General features: G+C 36.6%; 1 long non-coding RNA gene across 6 annotated transcripts; it reads right to left on the bottom strand.

The window, feature by feature from the left end:
* Positions 1-1919: 1919 nt before the first annotated feature.
* Positions 1920-8601, bottom strand: LOC145687644 (uncharacterized). 6 transcript variants are annotated; one of them, XR_014131695.1, is made up of 4 exons: positions 8282-8479; positions 7707-7840; positions 5810-6031; positions 1920-3499 (listed from the first exon to the last, which is right to left on the bottom strand). It is a non-coding gene; the product is annotated as an uncharacterized LOC145687644 (long non-coding RNA). The 6 variants fall into 6 exon arrangements; XR_014131692.1 differs by having other exon boundaries at positions 7711-7840; positions 8282-8474; XR_014131693.1 differs by having other exon boundaries at positions 7711-7840; positions 8223-8341.
* Between the last annotated feature and the right edge of the window lie 512 nt (positions 8602-9113).

Genomic DNA, 9113 nt, shown 5'->3' with positions numbered 1-9113 from the left:
GCTTATCGTAGAGAGTCGAGACTTGATTTATCTTCCTTTATTTAACAACATCTTTCACACAATATGCAAGTTGACCCTACTCTCCATTTAAAAATTTTGAGTTGGAGCCCGTCTGGCACCCTGGGAGGACCCTGAGACAATTTATTTTACTTTGATACGTTGTACTCTTGAAATGATGAAAGACATATTTTTCTGTTTTCATATCTGTCTTACCGTTTCAGATTTTTCGGGGTTGCAACGGATTTTATGGACATGCTTAAAGATTTTAATAAAAATGAGTAACGTGCTGCCCTCAAGTGGAATGCTTGTGACCTCCCCAATTTTGGTAAACGGTTTTGATCCTACCTTGACTCAAGCTTTCAGGAAATATATACATCACTTCCACTTTGTGGGTTCAGGTTCAAGTACATCCCTAGTGAGAGCCAAGCAGTTCCATGTATCTCCTAGTTCATGCCTAGTCCCAGATCAGGCATGTGCAAGTTGGAATACGTGGTGGGCCAATCACAGAGAACTTTTACTGGCGTCGAGGGCCGTATGAGACAATGTATAAAATTTCCACAAGAATTGAATAGCTATATTCAATGGAGAATCTCATTCTTGTACACTAACATCACAGGAACGTAAAACTGTTTTGTTGGTTACCAAAAATATTTACTTACTAAAGAAAAATATAAAAATCTTACTTATGACAAGTTTTGAAGCACAAAGGTGAGTGGGAAGGGGTGGCGCTGAAGAAAAATACGAGCTTCTGGATGTATCCTCATGTTGTAAGTCTCCCTGCGTGTTCAAGGGTTGCAGTTTCAATTCAGTTTTAAGTATTAGGGAGACTTACAGTTTAAATAATGGTTCAGAAGGAACGGATGAAAGGAAACAATGCGCTGGATCTGGCCCTAGGGCCGGCTGTTGCACATGGCTGGCCTAGATGGTCAACATCAACCGACATTCGCCTTGACGTCACTGGCTGACAGGTACATTTGAACACCTAGAAAATAAGTTTGTTTCCTACTCATTTCTTGCTGCTTACAAGAAAATCCTTGTATTTGTAAAGTTTTTGTAATAAAATGTGGTAGGAGTTTCCCTAACCTTTCACCCCTACCTTCATCTTCCGCTTTGCTTCATCATGTCTACAAAGTCTCACACGTGCTGCTTTTAAGTATAATTGTGATGAAATCAGACACTTTCAATTTGTGTCTTACTGGTCCCTCGCAGTCATATGTCAACATCCAGATAATGTCCTCTCAGATCGTTTACCTGCCACTCCTCGCAGAGACAAGGAAGTATTGGTCGCCGTAAACAAGAACTTTGACGTCCATGAGTTCTTCTTCCTGGGTTCAGGAATGTGACACCTAGCAATGATAGTCGCTTGATTCCTAAGCCTGGCCGTTTCGTGTTGGGTCAACTGAAAGATGGACTAAGGACTTTGCTTCGATTTGAGGTAATTGACCACCTGTGTGTGACGTAGGTCCACAGTGTTTCTTCTGTCTTTACGTCTATGCCGTCACAGGGACAGTCGGATCAAAAGCAATTGAGAGAGCATAATCTTGGTCATTTCGCATTTGGTCAGCCGCTGGTCATTTCTTGGTCATACTACCGATTCTACTTGGATGATCGCTGTTTGATCGAAAGCACTTTCGAAATAGACGCCTAGCTTTTCGACACTTTTAGACTTCGACAACGACGTTCTTTAGCTCCAGCTAGAGAGAGGATCATCGAACAACAAACTACAAATATGTGTGAGGTATATATTTGAAACAAATTCTCCAACAAAATTAACGATACAAACAATAATAACAATCCAACTATAATTTTAAGTACCGCAAAATACTCTAAATCGAAGGTACCCTGTCAGAATAGCATTATATTAAGTTTACATACTCTTCATTGGTCAAATACTCTCGGATCAAAAGCAATTGAGAGAGCATAATCTTGGTCATTTCGCATTTGGTCAGCCGCTGGTCATTTCTTGGTCATACTACCGATTCTACTTGGATGATCGCTGTTTGATCGAAAGCACTTTCGAAATAGACGCCTAGCTTTTCGACACTTTTAGACTTCGACAACGACGTTCTTTAGCTCCAGCTAGAGAGAGGATCATCGAACAACAAACTACAAATATGTGTGAGATATATATTTGAAACAAATTCTCCAACAAAATTAACGATACAAACAATAATAACAATCCAACTATAATTTTAAGTACCGCAAAATACTCTAAATCGAAGGTACCCTGTCAGAATAGCATTATATTAAGTTTACATACTCTTCATTGGTCAAATACTCTCGCACTTCGATAGGTCACCAGCACGGATTATAAACCAGAAATGCCTCGTGATACAACAGACCAAAGAAAGTACGCAATGTTTAGCAATATTAAATTTAAAAAAAAATCAATTATGCAAGCAAGATATGACGAATGAAAGCAACTAATTAAATTATAGAAAACTGGAAAAAATGCAATACTTACGTTCCCTGTTGGATCACGTAGGGCATATGGTTGATAAATCCGTCTAATGCCGACACAAAGTTACAATTATCAAACCACACTCTTATTATTAATGCTTTCGACTAAATATTTTCAGTGGAGCACCATATTAAATAATGAATTACTTATCACTTTCACTCAAAATATAGCACTAACAAACAACCCCTTTACTAGGCACTGTGAATGAAGAAGAAAATAAAATTGCTCCCGTAGGTCAAGTAGATTTCATGGCTTCTAACCTGGTCATCGATGACAAGGGCCAGAAACCATGAAAATTCCCACCAGAGGGCAATACAATAGAAGCTTACGTAGATAGGTATAGACTCCAAGTACACCAAGGAGCAAAGTTCATACATTCCATCTTGATTGTTTACCAACGTTTAAATAAAAATTACAATGTAATAAATAAAATAGAAAACAGACTTAGATAAGAATAATAACGTAAAGATGGAGATCATACGTTACAAAGTGCTTCTGCTTATTTTCAATTCTTCCCCAACCCGAAACTACGCAATTATAATATTAATGAAAACTGATACAGTTCCATTACTATTCAATACCCTGTCACTACCTTATGATAAAGATAAAAAAGTGTTTCCGAAATGTTTGCTATTTTACTTCGGATTGTGCAAACAAAATGTTTCATAACAAACGAACAATAATTATTATAAAAATTTTAAAAAATGCCTTCTATTATTTAAATGTCCTTAGTCTCAGTGGATCTACCCACGTTATGTGGTTCCATGTTCTCTAAAGTGCTCTTTCTGGTATCAAGTTGTGACTCAGTTTATCAACTGGTTGGCAGCGACCGAGAAGGTCTTTGCTTTGAACCTTTCGCTATGTTCCTTTGCACCTTTGGTGGAGGTTCGTCTAGGTCCGTGCTGTCATTTGAAGTAAAATGAGATTCCAAAGGCAATTTCTTGGCTGTCAATTTTTGTCGGAGACTTCTACATCCAATTTCTTGTATATATTTGTTGGCCGTGGAATGCACATCAGATGTATCTTGCGTCCATTGCTCTTTGAAATCACGTACAAAGAAAAAGAGAAAGAATTTTGTTAATGTATTACAATGATATAGCATGAGTACCACAGCGAGATTTACGACTAGTAAGACAGATTATCTTGAACAAAAGGAAAACATGTGTAATTGTTTAATCTTTTTAATTATGTTGAACGTTGACATGTATTCTTTCAAACAAATTCCTCTCTAAAAATATTTAGTGGAGGAAGGGGAAAATTCCTTAACACACTAAATCCTCTTTAGGTGCGAAGTGCATGATACACAGAGTGAAAAATTGGATGCCTGGACCAGGACTTAAACCCGAGTCTTTCGGAATACTGAGGCGATACTATGTTATCCAGTCCCTTCTCAGAGCAGCTATACATTTTGTCACCCTTGAAGTCGGTATTTTTTTACTCAGACAATTTGGTCGGACGCAGGTTTCTGGTTCGAGTCTCAGTCCAGTGATCCGCATTGTCACTCTTTGTGTATCGAAGAAAGAAACGTTGAATGATCATAACTAAGGCTGTGATTTTTATGACATTTATCATATTTTTCTGTATCATTCCTCAGTGCATCTGCTTATATGTCCAGCTAAATATAAACAGATTTCTATAGTAATAAAACTTAATATTTGATTTAGCTTTAGGCCATATTTAGGGATCGGAGCGATATAAAAGCATATTTTGGATCATATTCTAGGTAACTTTCATTTATTACTCAGAAATATATTTGCTAGTATTGTCAACGAGGTTATTTAGAATTTTCTTTCTTAAATATATTTGGCATTATGTGACGCGATTATGAAGGAATACTCTACAGTATGGGGAGTAAAAGTTCTTGACTTGTAGTAGCAAGAACCACATTGAAAAGAGAAATGTCTACCTCTCTCTTTCTCTATCCCCCTCTTTCTGCTACCCTGCAGTTTCTTTAGAATCTGAAGAACAGTTTCTTTATTGCATATTAGTGCAGGGAAGACATCAAATATACAAAGGGTGAAAGCAGTACCGCGAAATCATTAGTAACTCACATTAAGTACGGGATCCCACGAGAATTTCCCCCGGAGCAGCCACTGAAATCATCCTGGCATTTATGATAAAATGACTTCTCTTTTTTCTTATCTTGTTTTATTTATTTATTTTTCTTTCATGAAGTTTAAGGGATTTTCTGAGTATGGGGATTATTTGACATTAGTTGGATTCTTTTTTTTTTCTTTTATCTAAGAGAACCTGGTATCACTGTGTCTCGTTTCAAAACGCTTAAATTCAAGTGTTCCAACAGTACGAAGCTTGTATTTTTAGGTAATATCTTGACATTTTTAAGGGTATAAATGCATGTGCATTCTCGATGTTCTACGCTCATAAAATCCAAGCTCTAAATATAACACTGCTATCGGACCGAAACTTAGAGCGCAAAGAATCCGCACACATAATTCTTTACAAATATGTGCACAGTAAGAAAAGAAACTATGTTGTTTGCAACACTAGCCAGCTACCACCCTTCCCCGCAGCGCATGCACTTTTAATGCACGTGGTCTCAGGTTCGATTCCCGGTATGAGAGTACAAAAAAGTCACAATCAGTCACTTTCACTAACCATCCGTCTCCTTTAATTTAAAGAGAATAAACGTGCGACGTTAAACTAAAAATTTCCTACCAGCCAAATCTACTCCCATGCTACAGTTGACACGTTATACGACTCTTTCAGGTTTTTCCCCTTTTATTTACATATTTGCTTTTGGATGACAGGCAATTATCAATACTGTCCTGAAAAATCTTTCTGAAATACAATACGGAAATTAGTCCGATTCGTTACCTAAACGAAGTTTTTCAACTTAATTCGAACGCTCGACTAATACAATGTTATAGTGACTAAGTCATAGATTTGTGATTTACATGGGGCAGGATAGGGGGCGAGGACACTGAAGCCCTACTTCAGTACGATATACTGACATGTCTTGCTGACTTTATCCTCATCATACTTGGCCAACATTAAATTAAGGCCCAGAATAGATTTTTTCTAACCCTTCTCTGTATAGTGATTGGGGAATAACTGTTCATCTGATCATACGTCCTTGTACAGACTGAAAAATTGTGAGTGGAAGAAAAATTTGAAAGATCGAATTCCTTTCGGTACTTTCAAAACGCAACTATATGGAAAGTTGTACTAAAGCACTTTTGTGTCACGATAAACGAATAGAAATCCACTTTTATGGTAAGTAGTGCACGTGGTCCCAGGTTTCAGTGGTTTGGCAAAGCATTAACAGAACATATGCTTAAACAGTGATGCTGCTCGAAACATTGCATGACCTAGAAAGGTTTAACTTACTACATTCTGCAAATAAATGAACTATTCCTTAAGTACTCCATCCTTAATGGCTTGCCTCCGATTTCAATTTGAGTATTCTTGGATCTTCGTCCGGTCAGTGGCAAACCATTTCTCCGTCATCATTCACAGAAATCCACGAATTGTGTACGACTAAAACTTCATCCTTATCTTGAAATTCCAGATAAATATGGCTTGTTGGAATCCATTGCAGGGATTTTCAACCTGGAAGAAATATTTCAATAAGAATAATAAAGAGTTCGTTCACAAACATTTCTAAGGAATTGTTATTTAGAATATTTACACATAAAATTTCAATTCTGTCAGAAATAATACAAAGAAGTGTTTGACCTACGGTGAACTTCAAATTGACTTTCCGTAAAATCATCTTCTTATGACTGTATTAGTGATTTTTCATTTATGTAAGGTATATATGGACAAGACGATTTGCTTCTAGCTCAGTGGGAATATTATGAGCCCGAAGGTGTGGGGACAGGAGAATACCAACATTTGGGGTCCCAGAAGTACAGTTGAGAACTTCATTTGCTGTGGCTTAGAGTATTGTTGTGAAGTTTATGTAAAGTATTGAACTCTGTATTCAGGGTCGACGGATTCCTTTAACGAGGATTGTAATCATCTTTACACTTCTGTTTTTCTATCTTATTGATTCAATTAGAAGTAACCAGCCAGCATAAATATGACCATTACGCATTGATCTTTCATTGTGGTGTAGGTGTAGCTCGTAGAATTAGAACTTTGGTTTTGTTATTGTCCAACTACACCACTTGGTTTCATGTCATCTTTATACCTCAATTATATTTTTGGTGCAGAAATCGGGAAACTTTTCTCGAAAATTTACGGGTATAATCTAATCATTCACACAAAGTAACATCTACTAAAGTTAAAAATAAAGCGCAATAGGTGGAAATAAAACACTGTTCGCATGGTGCAGATTAATTTTCACAGGAGCGGTGTTTCTCCGCAATGAAGGAAAATTATAATTTTGTTTACAACTGTACAATTCCTAATGTGGAATCATAACAAAGGGTATAATAACCTATACAAGTACGCTCTTGTTATGCGATATAAAGTATGTCTTCCACTATTTTTATTTGTGAGCATACCCTTCGTCGCTGACGCGCCTGCACGCTACGGACAAAAAGCGTGTGCCCCACTGTGCCACTCCCTGACTCGGTTACATACCATTCGTGGTTTTTAGTGGACACCTAGCACAGCTTGGTTAGTGTTTTTAGTACTTGTTTGGTTTTTCACAATAGCTTTTATGGTATTGGTACGCACTCGTAGTTATAAAAATAATGATCACACAGTTTGCACGTATATTATTAATCTGTACACAATTATTTGGTCAAGTGCCACGGAAATAAGGATATAAAATGTATTAAATGATCATTTAGGGCACAAAAAGTGAAAATAATTTTCAATATAACGGTGTGTTGTAAATCTGCACGCAGTGTCTACTTCTAACTAAAGCAAACTCAGAAATGAAACAATTAATGGGAAGGTTCTAGAACACTGGTCCTCCCATATAGATTAGGCCCCTACTAGCTAGGTTGGTTCTTTTCTGTACCAAATTTTAGGCATAATATTTAATTTACACAGTATTGCCGAACGAGCGTTAGCGAGTGAAAGCGGGTTAAAGCCCCCACAGGAACGTTGTTTTCCGTCTTTATTACAGCTAAATGGGAAGGAGGACCTGTGTTCTAGAAACTTGCCCAATTAATATAAGAAGTACTCCCATACAATGCTCCGTAAACTAGGGAAGTATATACAGATCAATCTATTAATGTCTTAATTATGCGCTTTCCAAAGTGTTTTAAAACATGTTCGCTCTAAATAGTGCTTTTTTCGGTACCATATAAATAAGTCTCTTGCTATATACCTGCCTTCATTTTAGTTTGCTGTATTTTAAATTTACAATGGTCGTTAATAGCGCCCGCAGCAGTGCCTTCGGAGCCCTAACTCTCAGTGCTACACACCTCTCGTTGGATCATAAAACATCATTGCATAGTACACCTAGTAAAAATAGGAAGTACATAATCAATTCGAACCTTTAAAGTTATTAGCGGTTGACTTTGCCCAAAACATAATACGTGCATGAGTTATCAGCTATATGCTCCGCTTTTCTTAATCTGCACGTAAGAGATGCGAATTTACATCATATTGTAGATGCGCCGATGACGTAGGCCTACAACCTTTGAATTCGTTAGCGTGGTCTACATTATCCTTACGCATTCTACAATTGTAAATCTTCTACAAACTATATTTTTACTTTAATTAGAATGTCATTGCCCTCTTCTACTAATTAGAATGGCATTAGAATAAGAATAAGAATAATTTATTGTCGTTAAACAACATGATGTTGTAATAGACAACGTTAAAATTTAAGTTTGCATACATGTAATATTTACAATTTTAATTAATCAATACAATATTTTATATTTTACGTAGTACTACTTTTCTATTCTTGAATCAGCACTTGCAAGTCTCTTTCCTTTTCTTATATGTAAATGTTTCATAATTCTACCACGGCGAGGTGCTATTAGCAGTGAGGATTAAAGTTTAATTTGACGAATTGCCACTAGATGAACTACAATTAAAGTGTCCATTTCATAATTTTGCACATAATTACATAGTAACTTGAAAACTGATAGCAGTATTGTACTTTTTACATACATCTTTACTAAATCAGGTTGAAATATAGTGCTTTGACGTCATTTTCAAACTGAATCTATACAATAGTACAGGCCTACACACGGTTCGCCCTCCATTTTGACCTTGTTGAAAGACGCTATTATGGAAGTCTTCAGTGTTTAAACTAACATTAAATTTCAAATTAAATACATTTACGTTCTCCATGCATTTTACAAGCGATATTTCCACAAAATTAGAAATCCGAAAACAAATTATCCATTTTCACTATAAAGTACCGGTATATAATCCTTCACTCTACATATATATATCAGACAAAATGAGTTAGCTCTTGGGGTGAGCCCCGGTCGAATGAATTCGCTCACCCTCCAACTCCGTTAATTATTTGGAAAAGGGTGTGTTGAATGAATTTGAAAGTCGTTCACCTTTTGCCATTTCACCCGCTAATTGTTTTACTTTCATTTTAAACTTACTCCCGCATAATCCACCACCAAATTTATTTTTTACAGCTAATTAATGTGCACGCTCGTTCTGCAGCGATAAATGTGTTTGTCATCGGTTCGAATCCAACCCAAGTTTTTCAACATTTTTTTTTTTTTACTATCCATTGTCAAGTACTAAGTCAGGAAGAAATAAG

This window comes from Thermobia domestica, chromosome 6 (assembly GCF_964235325.1).
Source record: "Thermobia domestica chromosome 6, izTheDome1.hap1.1, whole genome shotgun sequence".
In the NCBI taxonomy this organism is placed as follows: Eukaryota; Metazoa; Arthropoda; class Insecta; order Zygentoma; family Lepismatidae; genus Thermobia; species Thermobia domestica.
The sequence above is the reverse complement of the archived record's forward strand: the minus strand, read 5'-3'. Positions and strand labels throughout refer to the sequence as shown.